General features: G+C 40.9%; 1 long non-coding RNA gene across 1 annotated transcript; it reads right to left on the reverse strand.

Annotated features, from left to right (window-relative positions):
* Positions 1–801: 801 nt before the first annotated feature.
* LOC124029583 lies at positions 802–11,477 on the reverse strand. The gene is made up of 4 exons (XR_006837802.1): positions 11,334–11,477; positions 10,885–11,028; positions 7,398–7,570; positions 802–892 (listed from the first exon to the last, which is right to left on the reverse strand). It is a non-coding gene; the product is annotated as an uncharacterized LOC124029583 (long non-coding RNA).
* Between the last annotated feature and the right edge of the window lie 381 nt (positions 11,478–11,858).

Below are 11,858 nucleotides of genomic sequence, written 5' to 3' on the forward strand. Positions count from 1 at the left end.
ATCTAACATGATGCAGCCCAGACTCCCAGTGAGTTAGTGGAGCTAACATGAACAGACTCCCAGTAGACTGGAGCCATGTGAGACTCTCAGGCTAGCAGTGAGTTAGTGGAGCTAACATGATTACAGACTAACATGATGCATGATGCAGCCCAGACTCCCAGTGAGTTTGGAGCTAACATGATGCAGCCCAGACTTCAGGCTGGCAGTGAGTTAGTGGAGCTAACATGATTACAGCCCAGACTCCCAGGTTAGCAGTGAGTTAGTGGAGCTAACATGATACAGCCCAGACTCCCAGTGAGTTAGTGGAGCTAACATGATGCAGCCCAGACTCTCAGGCTAGCAGTGAGTTAGTGGAGCTAACATGATGCAGCCCAGACTCTCAGGCTAGCAGTGACTTAGTGGAGCTAACATGATACAGCCCAGACTCCCAGTGAGTTAGTGGAGCTAACATGATACAGCCCAGACTCCAAGTACAGGCTAGCAGTGAGTTAGTGGAGCTAACATGATACAGCCCAGAATCCCAGTACAGGCTAGCAGTGAGAGTTCGTGGATCAGGCAAGTTTCACTTGATCCCTGAGACACATCTACCGAAAGCAACACATTCTAGTACCGAACCATTTTTCATGATCTAGTATCAAAAAAGTACATAACTTTCGGTAAACCGTGTAACACTAGTATGCGAGTGTGAGCCACCTCACCCGTCTCAGTCGGCTGGGTCTTGACAGATGGTGCCACCACGGCCAGTGACCTGCCCATAGAAGTCCCCCCTCCCCGGAGTTGTGTGAGAGTGCTGGAGCCGGCGGAGGCGGGGGTGAGGGGGCTGGCCGTGGAGGAGTCAGAGTCGTGGACCGTCAAACAGCTGATCACGTTAGTCCTCTGAGCCGGACCACAGCTGTTAAACAGACAAACACAGACAGTCATACATTAGAGACATACATTAAGGGATACATTAAGGGATACAGTACCAGTCAAAAGTTTGGACACACCTAATAATTCAAGGGTTTTTCTTTATTTTACTATTTTCTACATTGTAAAACTATTGAAACTATGAAATAACACATATGGAATCATGTAGTAACCCAAAACGTTTTAAACAAATCCAAATATATTTTATATTTGAGATTCTTCAAAGTAGCCATTCTTTGCCTCGATGACAGCTTTGCACACTTGGCATTCTCTCAACCAACTTCACCTGGAATGCTTTTCCAACAGTCTTGAAGGAGTTCCCACAAATGCTGAGCACTTGTTGGTTGCTTTTCCTTCACTCTGCGGTCCAACTCATCCCAAACCATCTCAATTGGGTTGAGGTCGAGTGATTTGTGGAGGTTGGAGTGATGCAGCACTCCATCACTCACCTTCTTGGTCAAATAGTGCTTACACAGCCTGGAGGTGTGTTTTTGGTCATTGTCCTGTTGGAAAACAAATAATAGTCCCACTAGCGCAAACCAGATGGGAAGGCGTATCGCAGCAGAATACTGTGGTAGCCATGCTGGTTAAGGGTGCCTTGAATTCTAAATAAATCACTGACAGTGTCACCAGCAAAGCACCCCACTCCATCACACCTCCTCCTCCATGCTTCAGGGTGGAACCACACATGCAGTCTCCTCTGAACAGTTGATGTTGAGATGTGTTTGTTACTTGAACTCTGTGAAGCATTTATTTGGGCTGCAATTTCTGAGGCTGCTAACTCTACTGAACGTGTCCTCTGGGTCTTTCTTTCCTGTGGCGGTCCTCATGAGAGTCAGTTTCATCATAGCGCTTGATGATTTTTGCAGCTGCACTTGAAAAACTTTCAAAGTTCTTGAAATGTTCCAGATTGACTGACCTTCATGTCTTAAAGTAATGATGGACTGTTGTTTCTCTTTGTTTATTTGAGCTCTTCTTGACATAATATATATTTTTATTGAACCTTGATTTAACTAGGAATGTCAGTTAAAAACACATTCTTATTTACAATGAAGGACAAACCCAGACGACCCTGGGCCAATTGTGCGCCGCCCTATTGGACTCCCAATCACGGCCGGTTGGGATACAGCCTGGAATTAAACCGGGGGTCTGTAGTGCATGGTCGGAACTAGAAGCACAAGCATTTCACTACACTCGCATTAACATCTGCTAACCATGTGTATGTGACAAATTTAATTTTATTTGAGAATGCCAAGTGCATGCAAAGCTGTCATAAGGCAAAGGCTGGCAACTTGGAAGAATCTAATAAATATTTTGATTTGTTTAACACTTTTTTGGTTACTACATGATTCCATGTGTGTTATTTAATACGTTTTGGATTAATTCACTATTATTCTCCAACACCCTCATTAAGTTTGCACCTACGAGACCTGGCCATGTGGTGCCAGGACAACAACCTCTCCTTCAAAGTGATCAAGACCAAGGAGATGAATGTGGACTACAGGAAAAGGAGGACCGGGAACGCCCCCATTCTCATCAATGAGGCTGTAGTGGAGCAGGTTGAGAGCTTCAAGTTCCTTGGTGTCCACGTCACCAACAAACTATCATGGTCCAAACACACCAAGACAGTCGTGAAGAGGGCACGACAAAACTTTTCCCTTTCAGGAGACTGAAAAGATTTGGCATGGGTCCACAGAAGGTTCTACAGCTGCAACATCGAGAGCTGGATGGATGCATCACCGCCTGGTATGACAACTGCTCGGCATCTAACCATAAGGCGCTACAGAGAGTAGTGTGAATGGCCCAGTGCATCACTGAGGCCAAGCTTCCTGCCATACAGGACCTAGGCGGTGTCAGAGGAAAGCCCATAAAATTATATAGACTGTTCTCTCTGCTACCGCACGGTAAGTGGTACCGGAGCACCAAGTCTAGGTCCAAGAGGCTTCTAAACAGCTTCTACGCCCAAGCTATAAGACGGCTGAACATTTAAATGGCTACCCAGACTATCCCCCCCCCCCCCCTCTTTTACACCGCCACTACTCTCTGTTATTATCTATGCATAAGTCACTTTAATAACTCTACCCACATGTACATATTCAAATCAAATCAAACTTTATTTGTCACATGCACCGAACACAACAACTGTAGACTTTACGGTGAATGTTTACTTTACAAGCCCTTAACCAACAGTGGAGTTCAAGAAGAGTTAAGAAAATATTAACCAAGTAGGCTAAAATAATAAGTCATAATAAAAAGTAACACAATAAGAATAATGAGACTATATACAGGGGGTACCGCTACAGAGTCAATGTGGAGGCTATATACAGGGCGTACCGGTACAGAGTCAATGTGGAGACTATATACAGGGGGTACCGGTACAGAGTCAATGTGGAGGCTATATACAGGGGTACCGGTACAGAGTCAATGTGGAGGCTATATACAGGGGTACCGGTACAGAGTCAATGTGGAGGCTATACAGGGTACGGTACAGAGTCAATGTGGAGGCTATATACAGGGAGTACCGGTACAGAGTCAATGTGGAGGCTATATACAGGGGTACCGGTACAGAGTCAATGTGGGAGGCTGTATACAGGGGTACCGGTACAGAGTCAATGTGGAGGCTGTATACAGGGTACCGGTACAGAGTCAATGTGGAGGCTATATACAGGGGTACCGGTACAGAGTCAATGTGGAGGCTGTATACAGGGGTACCGGTACAGAGTCAATGTGGAGGCTGTATACAGGGGTACCGGTACAGAGTCAATGTGGAGGCTATATACAGGGGTACCCGGTACAGAGTCAATGTGGAGGCTATATACAGGGGTACCGGTACAGAGTCAATGTGGAGGCTATATACAGGGGTACCGTGTAACGAGTCAATGTGGAGGCTATATACAGGGGTACCGGTACAGAGTCAATGTGGAGGCTATATACAGGGTACCGGTACAGAGTCAATGTGGAGGCTATATACAGGGGTACCGGTAACGAGTCAATGTGGAGGTTATATACAGGGGTACCGGTAACGAGTCAATGTGGAGGCTATATACAGTGGGTACCGGTAACGAGTCAATGTGGAGGCTATATACAGGGGTACGTGTAGTCAATGTGGAGGCTATATACAGGGGTACCGGTAACAGAGTCAATGTGGAGGCTATATACAGGGGTACCGGTACAGAGTCAATGTGGAGGCTATATACAGGGGTACCGGTACAGAGTCAATGTGGAGGCTATATACAGGGGTACCGGTACAGAGTCAATGTGGAGGCTATATACAGGGGGTACCGGTACAGAGTCAATGTGGAGACTATATACAGGGTGTAACACTATAACAAGGCTATGTACAGGGGGTACCGGTAACGAGTCAGTGTGCGGGGGTACCGGTTAGTTGAGGTAATTTGTACATGTAGGTGGGGGTGAAGTGACTATGCATAGATAATAAACAGCGAGTAGCAGAAGTATAAAAAATGGAGGAGGGTGTCAATGTAAATTGTCTGGTGGTGATTTTATTAATTGTTCAGCATTCTAATGTTGAGGGAGAGGTTGTTGTCCTAGCACCACACTACTACAGTTCTCTAACCTCCTCCCTATAGGCCGTCTCATCGCTGTCGGTGATCAGGCCTACCACTGTTGTGTCGTCAGCAAACTTAATGACGGTGTTGGAGTCGTGTTTGGCCACGCAGTCGTGGGTGAACAGGGAATACAGGAGGGGACCAAGCACACACCCCTGTGGGGCCCCAGTGTTGATGATCAGCATGGCAGACGTGTTACCTCAATTATCTTGAATAACCGGTGCCCCGCACATTGACTCTGTACCAGTACCCCCTGTATATAACCTCCGCATTGACTCTGTAGCGGTACCCCCTGTATATAGCCTCCACATTGACTCTGTACCGGTACCCCCTGTATATAGCCTCCACATTGACTCTGTACCAGTACCCCCTGTATATAGCCTCCACATTGACTCTGTACCGGTACCCTCTGTATATAGCCTTGCTATTGTTATTTTACTTCTGCTCTTGAATTACTTGTTACTTTAAAAAAAAATATATATTAAAACTGCATTGTTGGTTAAGGGCTTGTAAGTCAGCATTTCACTGTGAGGTCTAAACCTGTTGGTTAAGGGCTTGTGAGTCAGCATTTCACTGTGAGGTCTAAACCTGTTGGTTAAGGGCTTGTAAGTCAGCATTTCACTGTAAGATCTAAACCTGTTGGTTAAGGGCTTGTAAGTCAGCATTTCACTGTGAGGTCTACTACACCTGTTGGTTAAGGGCTTGTAAGTCAGCATTTCACTGTGAGGTCTACTACACCTGTTGGTTAAGGGCTTGTAAGTCAGCATTTCACTGTGAGGTCTACTACACCTGTTGGTTAAGGGCTTGTAAGTCAGCATTTCACTGTGAGGTCTACACCTGTTGGTTAAGGGCTTGTAAGTCAGCATTTCACTGTGAGGTCTACACCTGTTGGTTAAGGGCTTGTAAGTCAGCATTTCACTGTGAGGTCTACACCTGTTGGTTAAGGGCTTGTAAGTCAGCATTTCACTGTGAGGTCTACACCTGTTGGTTAAGGGCTTGTAAGTCAGCATTTCACTGTGAGGTCTACACCTGTTGGTTAAGGGCTTGTAAGTCAGCATTTCACTGTGAGGTCTACACCTGTTGGTTAAGGGCTTGTAAGTCAGCATTTCACTGTGAGGTCTACACCTGTTGGTTAAGGGCTTGTAAGTCAGCATTTCACTGTAAGGTCTACACCTGTTGGTTAAGGGCTTGTAAGTCAGCATTTCACTGTGAGGTCTACTACACCTGTTGGTTAAGGGCTTGTAAGTCAGCATTTCACTGTGAGGTCTACTACACCTGTTGGTTAAGGGCTTGTAAGTCAGCATTTCACTGTGAGGTCTACACCTGTTGGTTAAGGGCTTGTAAGTCAGCATTTCACTGTGAGGTCTACACCTGTTGGTTAAGGGCTTGTAAGTCAGCATTTCACTGTGAGGTCTACACCTGTTGGTTAAGGGCTTGTAAGTCAGCATTTCACTGTGAGGTCTACACCTGTTGGTTAAGGGCTTGTAAGTCAGCATTTCACTGTGAGGTCTACACCTGTTGGTTAAGGGCTTGTAAGTCAGCATTTCACTGTGAGGTCTCACCTGTTGGTTAAGGGCTTGTAAGTCAGCATTTCACTGTGAGGTCTACACCTGTTGGTTAAGGGCTTGTAAGTCAGCATTTCACTGTGAGGTCTACACCTGTTGGTTAAGGGCTTGTAAGTCAGCATTTCACTGTGAGGTCTACACCTGTTGGTTAAGGGCTTGTAAGTCAGCATTTCACTGTGAGGTCTACACCTGTTGGTTAAGGGCTTGTAAGTCAGCATTTCACTGTGAGGTCTACACCTGTTGGTTAAGGGCTTGTAAGTCAGCATTTCACTGTGAGGTCTACACCTGTTGGTTAAGGGCTTGTGAGTCAGCATTTCACTGTGAGGTCTACACCTGTTGGTTAAGGGCTTGTAAGTCAGCATTTCACTGTGAGGTCTACTACACCTGTTGGTTAAGGGCTTGTAAGTCAGCATTTCACTGTGAGGTCTACACCTGTTGGTTAAGGGCTTGTAAGTCAGCATTTCACTGTGAGGTCTACTACACCTGTTGGTTAAGGGCTTGTAAGTCAGCATTTCACTGTGAGGTCTACACCTGTTGGTTAAGGGCTTGTAAGTCAGCATTTCACTGTGAGGTCTACACCTGTTGGTTAAGGGCTTGTAAGTCAGCATTTCACTGTAGAGGTCTACACCTGTTGGTTAGGGCTTGTAAGTCAGCATTTCACTGTGAGGTCTACACCTGTTGGTTAAGGGCTTGAAAGTCAGCATTTCACTGTGAGGTCTACACCTGTTGGTTAAGGGCTTGTAAGTCAGCATTTCACTGTGAGGTCTACACCTGTTGGTTAAGGGCTTGTAAGTCAGCATTTCACTGTGAGGTCTACACCTGTTGGTTAAGGGCTTGTAAGTCAGCATTTCACTGTAAGGTGTATTGTTGTATTTGTACCTGTTGTACCTGTTGTATTTGACACATGTGACTAATACCATTTGATTTGATTTCACAATGTAGAAAATAGTAAAAAAGAAAGAAAAACCCTGGAATGAGTAGGTGTGTCCAAACTTTTGACTGGTACTGTACATTAGAAACATACATTAAGATTCATAGCAACAACAGAAATCAATATGGTAGATGGTGGTGGATAGGATGATCAATTCTAGTCCATTCAGATCAGATTTTCACATGTTTTAGGAAAACTTTAATACTTGTTTTACCCTCATTAGTGGATGACCTATGCTCCTCACTGAGTTAAAGGGTTAAATTCAAGTAAATCAGTGAAATTGTTGCATATCAACAGAGATTAGTACTAGCTAGATGCTAGTTTCGATAGGCCATCATCTGAAAACCATCTATAAAGGGACTGTCCACATAAAACCAACAGTCGTATGTGATTGGAAGGAGAACAGACACAGGAATATGACCTCACCTGGCGGGGTGGAACTTCCTCTCGTCTTCCTCGTCTGAGTCGCTGTGGATGGTGATGACGCTGACCGCCGGGCTGGGCGTGTCTGAGATGATGATTGGCTGAGAGAGGCTGCCACACTGCAGGTGGGCGGAGTCAGCATGACGTTGGTGATCAGCGACACACCGGACACACCCCTGGATACACACACACTTGGTTACCAATCCTGCTTTTCAAGTCCGTTCCAGAGTAATGGCCAAAACATTTCCATCAGTGAGAAAAAAAACACACACCTTTCTAAGTGGAGCCCCTGAAAATCTAACTTTACCAGCTAACTGTTGCTAGTAGATGTAACTAGTTGATAACTGTTACTAGTTAATAACTGTTACTAGTTGATAACTGTTACTAGTTAATAACTGTTACTAGTTGATAACTGTAACTAGTTGATAACTGTTACTAGTTAATAACTGTAACTAGTTGATAACTGTTACTAGTTAATAACTGTAACTAGTTGATAACTGTAACTAGTTGATAACTGTTACTAGTTAATAACTGTAACTAGTTGATACCTGTTATTAGTTGATAACTGTTATTAGTTGATAACTGTAACTAGTTGATAACTGTAACTAGTTGATAACTGTTACTAGTTGATAACTGTTACTAGTTGATAACTGTTACTAGTTGATAACTGTTACTAGTTTATAACTGTTACTAGTTGATAACTGTTACTAGTTGATAACTGTTATTAGTTGATAACTGTAACTAATGAATAACTAACTATATATAATTGTTACTAGTTGATAACTGTTATTAGTTGATAACTGTTGCTAGTTGATAACTGTAACTAATGAATAACTAACTATATAGTTGATAACTGTTACTAGTTGATAACTGTTACTAGTTGATAACTGTAACTAGTTGATAACTGTTACTAGTTAATAACTGTTACTAGTTGATAACTGTAACTAGTTGATAACTGTTAATAGTTGATAACTGTTATTAGTTGATAACTGTTACTAGTTGATAACTGTTACTAGTTGATAACTGTTACTAGTTGATAACTGTTACTAGTTGATAACTGTTATTAGTTGATAACTGTTATTAGTTGATAACTGTTATTAGTTGATAACTAGTTACTAGTTGATAACTGTTACTAGTTGATAACTGTTATTAGTTGATAACTGTTACTAGTTGATAACTGTTATTAGTTGATAACTGTTACTAGTTGATAACTGTAACTAGTTGATAACTGTTACTAGTTGATAACTGTTATTAGTTGATAACTGTTACTAGTTGATAACTGTTATTAGTTGATAACTGTTATTAGTTGATAACTGTTATTAGTTGATAACTAGTTACTAGTTGATAACTGTTACTAGTTGATAACTGTTACTAGTTGATAACTGTTACTAGTTGATAACTGTTATTAGTTGATAACTGTTACTAGTTGATAACTGTTACTAGTTGATAACTGTTATTAGTTGATAACTGTTATTAGTTGATAACTGTTACTAGTTGATAACTGTTAATAGTTGATAACTGTTATTAGTTGATAACTGTTGCTAGTTGATAACTGTAACTAATGAATAACTAACTATATATAACTGTTACTAGTTGATAACTGTTATTAGTTGATAACTGTAACTAATGAATAACTAACTATATAGTTGATAACTGTTACTAGTTGATAACTGTTACTAGTTGATAACTGTAACTAGTTGATAACTGTTACTAGTTGATAACTGTAACTAGTTGATAACTGTTACTAGTTGATAACTGTTATTAGTTGATAACTGTTACTAGTTGATAACTGTTATTAGTTGATAACTGTTATTAGTTGATAACTGTTATTAGTTGATAACTGTTATTAGTTGATAACTGTTACTAGTTGATAACTGTTACTAGTTGATAACTGTTACTAGTTGATAACTGTTATTAGTTGATAACTGTTACTAGTTGATAACTGTTACTAGTTGATAACTGTTAATAGTTGATAACTGTTACTAGTTGATAACTGTTATTAGTTGATAACTGTTACTAGTTGATAACTGTTACTAGTTGATAACTAGTTACTAGTTGATAACTGTTATTAGTTGATAACTGTTATTAGTTGATAACTGTTACTAGTTGATAACTGTTACTAGTTGATAATTGTAACTATATAGTTGATAAACTAGTTGATAACTAGTTACTAGTTGATAACTGTAACTATATAGTTGATAAACTAGTTGGTAACTGTAACTATATAGTTGATAAAGTAGTTGGTAACTAACTATATAGTTGATTAACTAGTTGGTAACTAACTATATAGCTGATAAACTAGTTGATAACTGTTACTAGTTAATAACTGTAACTAGTTGATAACTGTTATTAGTTGATAACTGTTATTAGTTGATAACTGTTATTAGTTGATAACTGTTACTAGTTGATAATTGTAACTATATAGTTGATAAACTAGTTGGTAACTGTAACTATATAGTTGATAAACTAGTTGGTAACTATAACTATATAGTTGATAAACTAGTTGGTAACTGCAACTATATAGTTGATTAACTAGTTGGTAACTAACTATATAGTTGATCAACTAGTTGATAACTGTTACTAGTTAATAACTGTAACTAGTTGATAACTGTTATTAGTTGATAACTGTTATTAGTTGATAACTGTAACTAGTTGATAACTGTTACTAGTTGATAACTGTTACTAGTTGGTAACTGTAACTATATAGTTGATAAACTAGTTGGTAACTGTAACTATAGAGTTGATACTAGTTGATAACTAACTATATAGTTGATACTAGTTGGTAACTGTAACTAGTTGTTGATACTAGTTGATAACTGTTACTAGTTGATAACTGTAACTATATAGTTGATAAACTAGTTGGTAACTGTAACTAGTTGTTGATACTAGTTGAGAACTGTAACTATATAGTTGATACTAGTTGGTAACTGTAACTAGTTGTTGATACTAGTTGATAACTGATACTAGTTGATAACTGTTACTAGTTGGTAACTGTAACTATATAGTTGATAAACTAGTTGGTAACTGTAACTATAGAGTTGATACTAGTTGGTAACTGTAACTATATAGTTGATAAACTAGTTGGTAACTGTAACTATAGAGTTGATACTAGTTGATAACTGTAACTATATAGTTGATACTAGTTGGTAACTGTAACTAGTTGTTGATACTAGTTGATAACTGATACTAGTTGATAACTGTAACTATATAGTTGATAAACTAGTTGGTAACTGTAACTATAGAGTTGATACTAGTTGATAACTGTAACTATATAGTTGATACTAGTTGGTAACTGTAACTAGTTGTTAATACTAGTTGATAACTGTAACTATAGAGTTGATACTAGTTGATAACTGTAACTATATAGTTGATACTAGTTGGTAACTGTAACTAGTTGTTAATACTAGTTGATAACTGTAACTAGTTGTTAATACTAGTTGATAACTGCAACTAGTTGTTGTAACACAATCTATCTTCCAGTCAGTTGTACCTGGTGGTTCTGTTGTTGCCGCGGCGACCCTTGGTCCTCTTCCCAGCTCCGCTCCTCTCCTGCTGTGACCTCTGGGTGGCCTGACCCCGGCTAGGGTCAGAGGTCGATTGACCCTGCTGCAGTACTCCCCTGTACTGAGACCCCCTACACACACCACACACATCTGAGTAACCCCGCTTTTCTTCAGACATGCGTTTCAAATACTGTTTCTGTGCCTGTGAGCTTGCCTGGCTTAAATCAACCAATAGAAAGCCCCCCCCCCCCATCTGGCACTCCAGGCAGACAAGTAAACTCTCGAAGTTTGAAAACATTTTTGTTTCTCTTTTTTTTGGGATAGTTACACCCTGACATGATCTGGGTAACAATCCTATCGATGGACTGCCTTCTGTTCTCTTATATAAAGAGGTCTATTGTGACAGACATCTATGTAACCATGGTGATAACCATACCTCCAGCTGTTTGTGTGCTGGGCTGCTGTGTCCGGATGGAGCGTCTCTACGGGAGATTCCGCGACAACCGTCTAGTGGGCGGAGCCGTGGATGGCCACGCCAGGAACCTGCTGCCATGACGGCAGGGATGAGGATCTGCTGGGTGCCGGCGGAGACCCAAGCCTGCTACAGAGAGAAGAAAAAAAAACACACACACATAGAAACCAGTTAGCATTCATTCCAGTGTTTATCTGTAATATCACATGAAAGCGGTGCCAACCCTGGACAGAATGTCATTGTCCAGAAAGAGCCAATCACTACTCGTATTTGTAAGAAGTATTGACATGTTGGGGCGGCAGGGTAGCCTAGTGGTTAGAGCGTTGGACTAGTAACCGAAAGGTTGCAAGTTCGAATCCCCGAGCTGAAAAAGATGAGAGAGGCCTGTAATTGTCATCATAGGTCCACTTCAACTATGACTGACAAAATGAGAAAAGAAATATCCAGAAAATCACATTGTAGGAATTTTAATTAATTTATTTGCAAATT

This window comes from Oncorhynchus gorbuscha, unplaced genomic scaffold (assembly GCF_021184085.1).
Source record: "Oncorhynchus gorbuscha isolate QuinsamMale2020 ecotype Even-year unplaced genomic scaffold, OgorEven_v1.0 Un_scaffold_6889, whole genome shotgun sequence".
NCBI classification, from domain to species: Eukaryota; Metazoa; Chordata; class Actinopteri; order Salmoniformes; family Salmonidae; genus Oncorhynchus; species Oncorhynchus gorbuscha.